We start from the raw sequence: 13334 nt of genomic DNA on the forward strand, positions 1-13334 counted from the left end.
ATTGATTTGAATGGGACAATATGCTATATATGTCACGGCAGAGAAGAGTCAGGATCCAAGTGCGAGTGCAAAGGTAAGGTTTATTAAGTAATCACAATAACGGAGACACAAAGAGATAATCCTCGGTCCTGGTCGGAATCAGAGCTCCACGGAGAAATCCCTTCAACCACTGCGTTGGACCAAACCAAGGAGAAGGCTGAAGATCCGTACCCTGACTGAGCGAGAACTGGAAACAGAGAACTGACAGGGAGACAGGAACATGAGAATAACGAACCGACAAACACACATTGAACAGAGTGGCCTATAAAGGGCTCGCTAACGAGTTGCAGCTGGCATGCTCTGATTGAGCACCAGCTGCAACCACTAACGAGTGACGTACGCACATACAAGCACATGACAAGACGTAGAAAGACCGTCCGGACCCATGAACCGTGACAATATAAGTCCATTATAAGGTCCAAATCAATTGGCCTAGCAACAAGATGAACAGTGCAATAATACACTAGCCTAATTTTAATACTGAGGTCCGCTGAGGTCATTTTCACTTCAATTGATATCGCCAAGTGCGTTTGTTTGAAATGAGAGAGTGGTGTGACACTAGAGACATGAACAATTGGGTCCACTGGTCAACTGTTTTTGGTAACATGGATGTTGTGGTCAAATATAGGCCTATATTTCAGAAAAACACACCATTATACATTTAAAAAAAAAAAAATTTTAAAGGGGTGGTTCATTGCGATTTCACTTTTTTAACGTTAGTGTGTAATGTTGCTTGTTTGAGCATAAACAACATCTGCAAAGCAACAAAGCTGCAAGTTTAATGCAATCGGAGATATCGTCTTTTAAAATTCTGGCAGTTTAATGCCTACAAAACGGCTGGTAGGGACTACAACAAGTTACTTCCCGGGTTCGTGACATCACAAACCCAGATAAACCCCGCCCTCGGGAAAAGGCAGCAAAGGGGGCGAGGCCATGCTGCGCTGCTTTAGCGAAGAGGAAGAGAAAACTAGAGGTGCACGTAAAAATCTATTCATATATGAATCTCGTCCCCCTGCTCTGCACATGCTCTGCATCTCTCTCTCTCTCATTCAGCTCATCTCCAGCAATGAACCGTTACCATTATACACTTATTTTCACATAGCTATGAGAAGTTATGCAGTTGCCGTACTGTATTAAAGCTTTAATCAGGATAAAACTGTATATTAAAAGCTAACATAAGCAGTAGCATTTACAAATAACAGTATATCTAAAAGTATGAGACAACAACAAACAAAAAACATAGGCCTACCATTAAAAGCCGTGCTTGCACAGGTTCTGCACGATCCTCTTCAATAATATCCTCTGCTTCTCAATCGGGCTCAAACTGATAAGCGATATTAACGACACCGTTGTTTACAATACAGCCGGAGCACATGCCGCTGAGGTGAGGGGCGGGACGTTTAGATGAGCACTAGAGGCGGTTTAGCCAATCACAACACACTGGGCTAGCTAACCAATCAAAACCCATCGCCTATTTCTGAGGGAGGGGCTTCATAAAAGCAGCGTTTCTCAGAGAAGGGACAGAGCAGTGTTTAATAAAGGTAAATTATAAATTTTAAAAACGAAGCATTAACACATGTTAGACTGCACCCCATAAACACAATCAAGCCTAGAAAAAAAACACTGAACCACCCCATTAAGTGAAGAATCGAGACCTGCTCCAAGAGATGATTAGCGATTGTCTGATACACGGAGGAATCTTTCTTTGGAGATGATTCTTTTCAATTATCTGGTTCACAAATAACATTGAATGATTCATTTGTGAATTCAACTGCTCACTTTTCAATCATCCGATTCAATCCCTCAATATATCACACAAATGTTCCGGTAAAAAAACTTTTTATTCACTGTTTTCCGTTGTTGTTGATACAACATTCATCATACAACATGTAAATACATGTAAAGTATATATGTAAATAAGGACAAACAAACACTATTTTATCCACATTATCATAAGTCCCATAATAGCAATTTTAATAATAATAGGCTATAATATGTAGCAAATGTTATGTATTTACTATTTATCCATAACCATACAGACACATTCATTAAGACGTAGCTATATTTATTTTATAATAATGTAAAAGAAAAATAAACAAATCTCAAGCAGGTATTCAGTACACACATTGTACACTCTCAAAGTTTTCTCAGTTTCTTCTATTTTCCTTTCATTTTTTCTCTAAGCATTGATAAACACAGTTTATGTTTTAGATGGCCTTCACTATACATCCTGATTAGTGGTGAAATTAATACAGTAATCCTGGTGATGGACAGAATGGCTGGAAAAGCATCACATGCAAATACTTGCTCACTGATATTATATATGCGCATACAATAAGCTACTACTAGAGGCAAATAACAAACCAGGATGGACGCTAAATTATGAGAGATGATTCTGAAGGCTTTCCTTTTCTGCTGGTTCTCAACAGCTCTGCCTCTGTCAGTTTTATTGTTTCTGTCTTTCTCTGTCATTTCTACATTATTTCGATCTCCTGGTCCTGGGCGCTTCAAAGCCCAAAGGACAGATGCACAGCAAAATGAAATTATTATCACCCCACTGCAAAAAAACAAAAAGAATACATGATCTGGGAAATATTCTATTCTGATGAAAATGAGCCTCACGCTGTTGCCCACTGCAATTAGCCAAGCTGCTGCTGCCGATGCAATCCTGTACTGGATGCCCTTATATCTCAGGAATATTACTGGATGAATCACTGCCAGGTAATGTTCTATGCACATGCACATCTGGAGAAGAGGCCTGACTGTCCAACAGAGACCAAGGAGAAACATACAGAACTGAAAGTATGCTACTGTGAGATACTTGGTAGCTATTAAGTCTACAATGCAATGAATACTGAAAAGCAGCTCCAGTACAGTGATGTTTAGTGGAAACACCAAGTTGGGTTTGATGTTCCCATGAAGAAATACCCAGAGAGACCAGCAATGGATTGGTGTTCCCACAAATAAAAAGAATGCTGTTGTGGTAGTAACGACAAGAGTGCCAAAATGTCCCTGACACATGTCATACCACTTTAAAATCTCATCTAATGTCGATGTTAAATTGTTGCCTTGAAAGGATGAATTACACATGGTTGTATAGAGCTGGGGAAAACAGAAATGAATGAGCCATTTAAATTCTGCAGTATATGTATTTGAATTATTGAAAAAATGTCATACCTGGATTGAAGAAAGATAATTCAAAATATACTACAGAATTGTTTTATTTGTTCTTTCCACCAGTGATGAGCCTCCAAAACTGCCTGCCTTTATTTCATCTGTATAGGGAACTATAAATGTTCCTGTGCTCACATATATTGTGTCTGCATAGGACTGTCCCTGTTTTTTTTTCATGTCATTAATGTGTGCTCATGAATGTCCATATTTGCTGCAACATATCATTCAAGCAAATCTTGGTGCAATATTTGAATAGAAAATCATGGTGTGTTATCATAAACATGGTTATCGTACACTGACATTTTTACATATTGTCTTTCATTAATTGTTTTAATTCTTTCTAGTAATCATCATTATTCACATTTGTTCTAGTTTGAGAGTCAAATCATGATGTATACTTACTAAACAAGAATGGGGTAAGGTGTGCACGTTCCTGTATATATTGATATATAGATGTAAATATTCTTCCAATGCAGCTTTGACAATAATATAGTGACTTACAGTCCCAAGTGAACAAGCCAAAGGTGACATTAATAATAAATAAACTCCCTAAGATGTTTTAAAAGATGCATTAGCAAAAAATCTTGAGATGAACCAAAACCAAAGCCCTCATCTTTGTTGCCAGATATTAAACAAATTCATATAAAACAGCTATTCATGCATGTACACACTAATGTTACTTGAAACAAATTGAGCTCACGCACAATTATGAATTGCATATACATTATATATTTTATTATTAATCAACATTTCTAACAGAGTAAGAATCCTATACAATAGGGATGAGTGCAGGTGCAACACAGACACAGCGGGGTTAATTCTACTTACAATATTCGACAATATTGGCATATGGTAATCAATTACTACTTTGCTACATTACAAATAAGAACATATGACGTTATACTTCATACTCTTTAGATTCATGAATTAATGATTCTTGAACAAACCATGCTTTTTTGATTCTCTTCACTGAACAGGTTGTATTTTGTGAACTCGACTGATCCAGTTGCAGTGGAAACAACTCAGTGATCCGGTCTTGAGTCTCAAGTTAACAAATTACTGAATCATAAAACTCAAAAGTGTAAAAGTGTTAAAAAACTTATTTACTAATTTAAAATTGTTATATGCTGAACAATTCATGATATAATGCCATTGTGATAATTACAGGGTAAAAATGTAAATATTATGTTAAAAACAAAGAAAAGTTATTTTGACAAAACTGTGCAATTTGATTCAAATAAGTTTAGTAAAACACATAATAGCAATAATAATAGTATATAATGTTGACAATATGAGACGTTTCCCATTTACTCTCCTAGAGTAAACATAAAACACCAATCAGCAACATACAAGTAATCAAATTACTCTAGCAGGTATTCGTCATACATTTTAATGTAATGTCAAGTTAAAAAATTTTTAAAAAAAATCTAAACTAGAATAATCATTAAAGCTCTCAGTTTTTAATTTGCATTTTATTTGTTCTCGAAGCTTTGAAAAGCACATGATATGTTTCAGATGGCCTTCACTATACATCCTGATTAGTGGTGAAATTAGAACAAAAATCATAGTGATGGACAGAATCGGTGGAAAAGCTATACATATGTATAAATGACTTGATTTCAGCTATGAGCATAAATAAGCTAATACATTAGGAATGTAACAAATCAAGATGGGCACTAAAATATGAGAGATGATTCTGAAGGCCTTCCTTTTCTGCTGGTTTTCAACAGCTCTGCCTCTGTCCGTTTTATTGTGCCCGTCTTTCCCTGTCATCTCTATATTATTTTGGTCCCCTGGTCTTGGACATATCAAGACATGAAGTACAGAGGCAAAGCAAAATTAGATTATTATTACCACAATGCAAAAAAGGATAAAGAATATATGATCTGGAAAAAAAGTCTGTTATTAAGAAAACGAGCCTCAATCTGTTGCCCACTCCAATTAGCCAAGCTGCTGGTGCCGATGCAATCCTATACTGGATGCCCTTATATCTCAGGCATATTACTGGATGAATCACTGCCAGGTAATGTTCCATGCACACGCACATCTGGAGAAGAGGTCTAACTGTCCAGTTGAGACCAACAAAAAACAAAACCAATTAATAGTTTGGCCCTGAAACTTTGTTGGTAAGTGTTATGAAATCTATTAAGCAAAGAAAACAATACAACAGCTCCAGTACAGTGATGTTCAGTGGAAACACCAAGTCTGGTTTGATGTTTCCATGGAGAAACACCCAGAGAGACCAGCAAATGACAGGGATTAAAGTTTTCCGTCGCTATGATGGATTTCCGTCAGTTCATAAAGACAGTCACTTGCTTCATTCCTGAATGATTCAGCTGTTCGAACGAATCAATTGACATGCAAAAAAATAAGAAATCAGGAAGGGGGCCAACACTTTTTCTGAGGGAGGGCAAAACTTTTGACAATTTTGACAAAACTATGCAATTTGATTCAAATAAGTTTAGTAAAACACATTATAGCAATAATAATAGTATATAATGTTGACAATATGAGACGTTTCCCATTTACTCTCCTAGAGTAAACATAAAACACCAATCAGCAACATACAAGTAATCAAATTACTCTAGCAGGTATTCGTCATACATTTTAATGTAATGTCAAGTTAAAATTAAAAAAAAAAAAAAACTAACCTAGAATAATCATTAAAGCTCTCAGTTTTTTATTTGCATTTTATTTGTTCTCGAAGCTTTGAAAAGCACATGATATGTTTCAGATGGCCTTCACTATACATCCTGATTAGTGGTGAAATTAGAACAAAAATCATAGTGATGGACAGAATCAGTGGAAAAGCTATAAATGACTTGATTTCAGCTATGAGCCTAAATAAGCTAATACATTAGGAATGTAACAAATCAAGATGGGCACTAAAATATGAGAGATGATTCTGAAGGCCTTCCTTTTCTGCTGGTTTTCAACAGCTCTGCCTCTGTCCGTTTTATTGTGCCCGTCTTTCCCTGTCATCTCTATATTATTTTGGTCCCCTGGTCTTGGACATATCAAGACATGAAGTACAGAGGCAAAGCAAAATGAGATTATTATTACCACAATGCAAAAAAGGATAAAGAATATATGATCTGGAAAAAAAGTCTGTTATTAAGAAAACGAGCCTCAATCTGTTGCCCACTCCAATTAGCCAAGCTGCTGGTGCCGATGCAATCCTATACTGGATGCCCTTATATCTCAGGAATATTACTGGATGAATCACTGCCAGGTAATGTTCCATGCACATGCACATCTGGAGAAGAGGTCTAACTGTCCAGTTGAGACCAACAAAAAACAAAACCAATTAATAGTTTGGCCCTGAAACTTTGTTGGTAAGTGTTATGAAATCTATTAAGCAAAGAAAACAATACAACAGCTCCAGTACAGTGATGTTCAGTGGAAACACCAAGTCTGGTTTGATGTTTCCATGGAGAAACACCCAGAGAGACCAGCAAATGACAGGGATTAAAGTTTTCCGTCGCTATGATGGATTTCCGTCAGTTCATAAAGACAGTCACTTGCTTCATTCCTGAATGATTCAGCTGTTCGAACGAATCAATTGAATGAATGATTCAGTGGTAAAATCAGTGACTTAGTTTCGTTTTTAGAGTATAATTTCAGTTATTTAAATCATTTAATATTTCTGTATGCAAAATTTTATATTTAAAACATTAATCTCCACATGAATTTATGAATTTAATTGCACTCATGCCTCATTAAATGTCTGAAAATGTACCTACAAGCCACTTTTGTGTTCTGCTGTGCCACCTCTGTAGTGCAAATTAATTTATTAATACTAATTTCATATGATTGGTTACTTATTTGTCTTATTCTACTTCTTATTATATTGTTTTAAACAGAAATGAATAGGTAGTCAATTGTTATTTTTTTATGATTTTCAAAAACAGGTAAGCAAATTTGTTTTACACTTTTGAAGTACTTACTGTATAATTTCTAAACTGGACAGAACGTAGATCAGATCTTGCAATTATTTTGCCACTATTAGATTGTAAAATCTCACATCTGGATTGAGGAGACAGTCCCAAAAACGACAAGCAAACAAAGTCTTTGACTTGATTTCATCTGTTTATGAGGTAATGTACCCGTGCTCATACATATTTTGTTTGCATAGTATTGTCCATCACTTTTTTACCCAAATCATTGACGTGTTCTTATATGAATGTCTGTATTTGCAACATTATATTACGAAATGGTGCAATATTTGAATAGAAATTCATGGTGAAGTAACATATATTTTGACCTTGACTATAATCCAGAACAGAGTCCAATGCTAAACAGTGCACGAAACCTTCAAATCTATCCTGTGATCAAGTCATTCATGCTAACCACTTTTTTGAGCTTGACCCCTAAAAATACAGTGCTGATCATTACCTAGTCATTTTAGTGTGTACTAGTTAATATTGTGAAGTGTGTAAGAGAGAGTGTATGGCTGCAGAGGTGCTGCCAAAGCAGAGAGGAAAGCCTTGAGGGACATGATAGGGGGTAGTGTTGGGAGGGCAAGCATGTGTGTGAGTCTGGGGGATGAAAACCTGTGAGGAGAAAGAATGTATTACAGTGTGTGTCTGACTGGAGTGAGGAGTAGGATAAAATTTACAGAGGGAGACATTTTGCATTGGGAGTAAATCATCTGTGTGTGCTTCTAATAGTGTTCAAATTGTAGTTTTTGTGTTCATCTGAAGATTTCTGAAATCTAAAGTGATAAATAATGAAGAATTCACTCCAAAGAAAAATAACATCCAGCTCAACTTCATCTAAAGTCAACATGTGAGTATATTAGGATTTTGTTAGAAGTGTCTTTGAATGAATCTTTCAGCATGGGTCGTGTTGGTCGTGTTATAAATAATCTCTAATTATTTTGAAATGGATAATAAACATTTATTAACATTTAACTTTTTACATACTGCTATACATTTAAACACACAGCCTAATTAAGTTGCATTTTTTCACATCTCTATCTTGTTATAAAGCTTTCAATCAAAGTGGTTTTCAACTGGTTTCTTAACGGAGAGGTGTTTATTTTTATTGTTGACAGCTGATGCTGGCTTGTTGGTGTCATCACTCTACTATGCTATATTATACTACTATGCTATATCCATGCTATATTATATTATTCAGGGCCACACTACATTCTCTGTATGGGATACATGAAATCATTTTTCTCATTAATAAGACTTTGTATCTCACATTATGACTACTTTTATCACACAACTGCATCTTTATTTCTTGTTATTGTGACTTTCTCATGCCGAGAATGTTTCTCTTATGACATTTTCTCTCATAATTACACATATTATATTTCACAGTTATGACTATTTCTCACATTGTGACTTTATTTCTTATTTTAACCTATATCATGATCTTTTTTCTATTTTGTACTTCAAGATACAAATCTATTGCTAGTTTGAACAGTGACAGGCAGATATATTTACCAGAATATGAGGTATTATAATAGAGCTTGGCTTTATTACTTTCTAATTTAAGTTGAAAATAGCTGTTATGCTTCTGTATCAGTCCTGAGAGGTTTTGAAGAAGCAAAACCTTAATTGTAAAAGAAACCATGAGTCAAAAGTCACTAATCACAAGCATAGAAATTTATGACTGTGAACTGTTTTGGTGCCCAGAGAATAGTCTTGTCACCTGTTGGATTCCATTTTTAACATCCATTGTGAACTTTAACAAGACAAGTGTGTCAAGGTCTTGAATTTGTTCTCAAGTCAAAATCACATGCATGTTTCTGTCTCTTGTTGCCCACAGGCTGACTACAGACTGATAGTCTTCAGTTTTATCTCCAAATTACTTCTAATTTTATCCCAAAAATTGTATTCACTATATTATATGATATTTATACACTGTATTATATTATATTATATTATATTATATTATGATATCATCGATTATTTATTTGAAATTAGATTTCAAACATCTAATTTTTGTATGTACGCACATGTGTGGAAATTTATGGGAGTGGGATAAATAAGATTCCCCTTTCTGGCCTTGTCCAGAATCTCATGGAGTACATAGCTAAAATTTACAAGCACAGACAACAGAGGATATACTGATCTGGGTAATGTCTTTGAGGACGTCATGTACCAGGGCGACAGGATTCCCCCCACCTCCATATTTAGATGTAATAGAGACCTGAATTTTTCAGGCGAGGCTTGTGTAATTCAGTATGTTTGGCCTTTTCGAGGTGCTGGGTCATTAACATTTCTATGAGTTATCAACATAGATACTTCTGGTCTCTTTCCAGAATGTGCTAAAACCCCATAGCCTATGTAATAGAGCAGAAATATTGCGCTAAGTTGTTCTATCATCACGTTTACGCTTAGTTTTATGAAATGGGTTGCCCTTGACTGACCAGCATGGACTGTTCCAGTGTTCCCACCTTCCAGGAATGAAGACAGCATGATGAATATCTGTCCAGGAGTTGTAAATCATATTAAATTATTAACTTAGCACCATCTGTTGAGCAACATGTTGCACAGTGTCTTCAGGCCATCATACCATTCCTGCAAAAAAAAAAAAAGAGATCATGACATTTACTTTACTTCCCTTGCTGTTAGTCCTTATGTGAGAGCTGCTGAATGTGTGAATATGAACATACTTCTGGGAGTGATCCTGCATCAGATGATCATGTCTATAAATAAGATTTCTTAAATAGATGTGTGACCGATGAGTGAGACTGATAGAGTGAGAAGGCTCAGATGATTTCTTTAGGAAAGCAAGCTGGCGGTTGTTGATTCTCGTTACACTTGGTATTTCAGTTACAGGCCAGCTGAGGCCAGAGATCACACTTAGGAACATACCGCTGTTCTATTTTGTTGAAATGATACTGTAAAATGTTGCTCTCTAATATGCAGAGTGGGAGTCAATGGAATCTCTCTGACTGCTTTGAATTATATTAAATTTGTCTTCACTGCCACCTATCTAAGAACTTCCACAATGTCCCCTAGCATATCTTTCTTATCTGTCCGACTCAGACACACTGTTCATTTGATACCACAGAGTCTGCTTAGCTGCAACAGCAGCACCAAGGACAAACAGATCATCTAAAGTAGGCAATATTTCATCAGTCAAATGTGACAAGTTGACAAAATGTGCTTTGGCGCATTCTAACTGATTGTCTCATCTTAGATAACTAGCTATGCTGTGTCAACAACCCTCCTGGTAGATGTGCTGAACAACATTAACCCTTTAAAGGGGTCCTATTATGCTTTTTCATTTTTTTAACGGTAACACTTTACAATAAGGTTCATTAGTTAAACATTAGTTAATATATTAACTAACATGAACTAACCATGAGCAATACATTTGTTACTGTATTTACTAATCTACGCTAACGTTAGTTAATAAAAATACAGATGTTCATGTTAGTTCACAGTGCATTAACTAATGTTAACAAGATTTTAATAATGTATTAGTAAATGTTGAAATTAACATTATCAAAGATTAATAAACGCTGTATACGTGCAGTTCATTATTAGTTCATGTTAACTAATGTAGTTAACTAATGAACCTTATTGTAAAGTGTTACCTTTTTCAACTTTAGTTAGTCTGTAATGTTGTTGTTTGAGCATAAAAAAGATCTGCAAAGTTACAAAGTTCAAAGTCCACTTCAAAAGGAGATATTTTATTTAACAGAAATCACTTTTCAAAAACTACAACAAACGACTAGTTTGGACTACAACTCATATTTTCTGGGATTTGTGATATCACAAATATCGACGAATGGGATGAGACCTGGTTGCGCTGCACTAGAGAAGGCAACGAGTGTTATCACTAAGTCGGAGACACGCTAGCTTTCCCAAGGCAGACGAACTTAGAGGGGTTACAATCATCCGGGTTTAAATCGCGCTCAAATTGATTTGATTTTGACGCAATATTTACACTGGAGCTGGCAGGCGGCTATTGTAAGGGACATGACATTTCCCGACCAGGCGTCGAGTGCTGCCAATCACAACACACACTGGCCCAGCTAACCAATCACAGCACATTTCGTATTTCAGAAGGCCGGCCTTCATTTGATACAGGAACTGTTCGAGCCGTTCATGCCAGACTGGGGAGAGAGGTGTTGTAATAATGTAAAATATGTGAAAAATAATGTGTTTTTCGAACAACCTAGTCTGAGACCTAGCCTGTTCTAGTACACCCCCAAAACAAAATCAAGACTTTGTAAAAAGAGCATAATAGGACCCCTTTAACATTTAGTTTTATTCACTGGAATGAAGCACTGGCCACCAGACAGTAAACTCGATTTTGTCACTTTCCAGCACTGGAAATACCCTTGTGAAAAAGAAGTACAATTTAGCATACTTTTAAAAAGAGTACTTCTTGCAGAATATACTTTGAAAGAATATACTTAAGTGAGAACCGAATGAAATGTTTACTTGCCCTTAACTGCATGTAATTTAAAATTCAATGAAAATGTAATAATTACATTTATATTAAATGCAATTTTGGAGTTAAATGCAAAGCACTTTTTAAAGGTGTACTTAAGTGTGTTAAGAAACATACAGTTGTCATGAAATTGTACACTTAAGTGGTCAAGTACAGTTTTTTAAACTTACTTTTAGGATTTGATGTAAACAGGTGCACTTTTCCACAAAAAAACTGAAACATTTTTGAGATCTAACCATGTAACTTCTCCTGGTAAATCATCACTGTATGATTTTTAAAAAAGTACTATATTATTTTATATATTATACGATATAAGTACTATAAGTATCATATTTTGATAGGCTGATAGCCTTACTCTGCATTTTATGCATTCATTGTTTGAACTGTGAACATTTAGCAAATGTGTGCACTCTCTTGGACAGATTTTAATGGTTTTGTCAATCCTTCTTTAAAAATATAATTCTTAAATATATGACCCAATATTCAAAAGTCTGTCCAGGAGAGAGCACACATGCTGGGGACCATGTGGTTGTGGTTGTGAAACTATGGCAGCTGTGTGGTACTTTACACTAGACAAATGTCTTTCACCTCTTGCTCATGTTACAAGGACATGCTGTCACAGTGTTTGAAAAACACCCTGCTGGCATGTTATTAATTATATGTAATGAAGTGAGCACATGTCTGATGGAAAGCCTTCAGGAAGTTGTCCTCTCTTGCTCTGTTGAGACTAGCTGCGCTTTCATTAAGCTTTAAAGAATTTGTTTATGCATATGTTCTACACCAAAGAACTATTTCACAGTTTATATTGTAAGCTTACTTGGGAGCAAATGTTGAGCCTCAATGAGAATTAATGGCCTCAGTGAAAGGAAAAACTTATCAACAAATGCTTTTTTCTATTGTCGTTTGAATAATGAGCAGACCGTAGAGTTAAAAAAAGCTAGTTAAAAAACAAAACAAAACGTATGTGCCAAATTCTTTGAAATGTAGTGTTTGTGCTATATAGTTTCGAAAACCTTTCATACCATTTTCAGTAAAATATTCAATTTAGCGACTGAATTTTGTGAAAATATGTTAAATAAAGAAAGAAATATATAAAAGTAAAATATAATTCCAGTTTTCAAGCTATAAAATGAATATATTTATCACAAAATATCATAAATTATTAATAAATACATTAAGATTATTTATAAGATATCATTATGTTTTTGGGAGCTGCACTACATGACATATTACACCCTAAGATAATCTTGCCTTGTCATAAAAAGGTCAAATTACCTGATATTTTAAGAGACTTTATTACTGACCTTGACACAAAGTGTCTGGTTTTATGTTTTATTTTTTATTCTGTATGTTGGTCATACCATAGCACTTTAAATGCCAGACAAAGTTTTTCAAATCTTAATAAGCAATCATAATAGATAATACAAAATGAATAATAAATGATTATGGAAATTAATTTAATGTGGCTTTCTTTTCAATAATTTATTTTATTTTTTATATTATTATTATTTATTATGATATCATAGTTATTTAACTCTAGCATTATATATGAACTACATTTTCAATGCATTTTTGAATAAATTAATAGATCCAGAAAACAAATATGCTGAATGAATATTGCTGAATGTACAAGTTCGAATGATTCAGATACTCTTGTTTTTCTATCCTCCACCCCCCCCCCCCCCCCCCCCCCCCCCCCC

The sequence above is a fragment of the Sinocyclocheilus grahami genome, unplaced genomic scaffold (genome assembly GCF_001515645.1).
Source record: "Sinocyclocheilus grahami isolate Dianchi unplaced genomic scaffold, SAMN03320097.WGS_v1.1 scaffold17.1, whole genome shotgun sequence".
Taxonomy (NCBI): domain Eukaryota; kingdom Metazoa; phylum Chordata; class Actinopteri; order Cypriniformes; family Cyprinidae; genus Sinocyclocheilus; species Sinocyclocheilus grahami.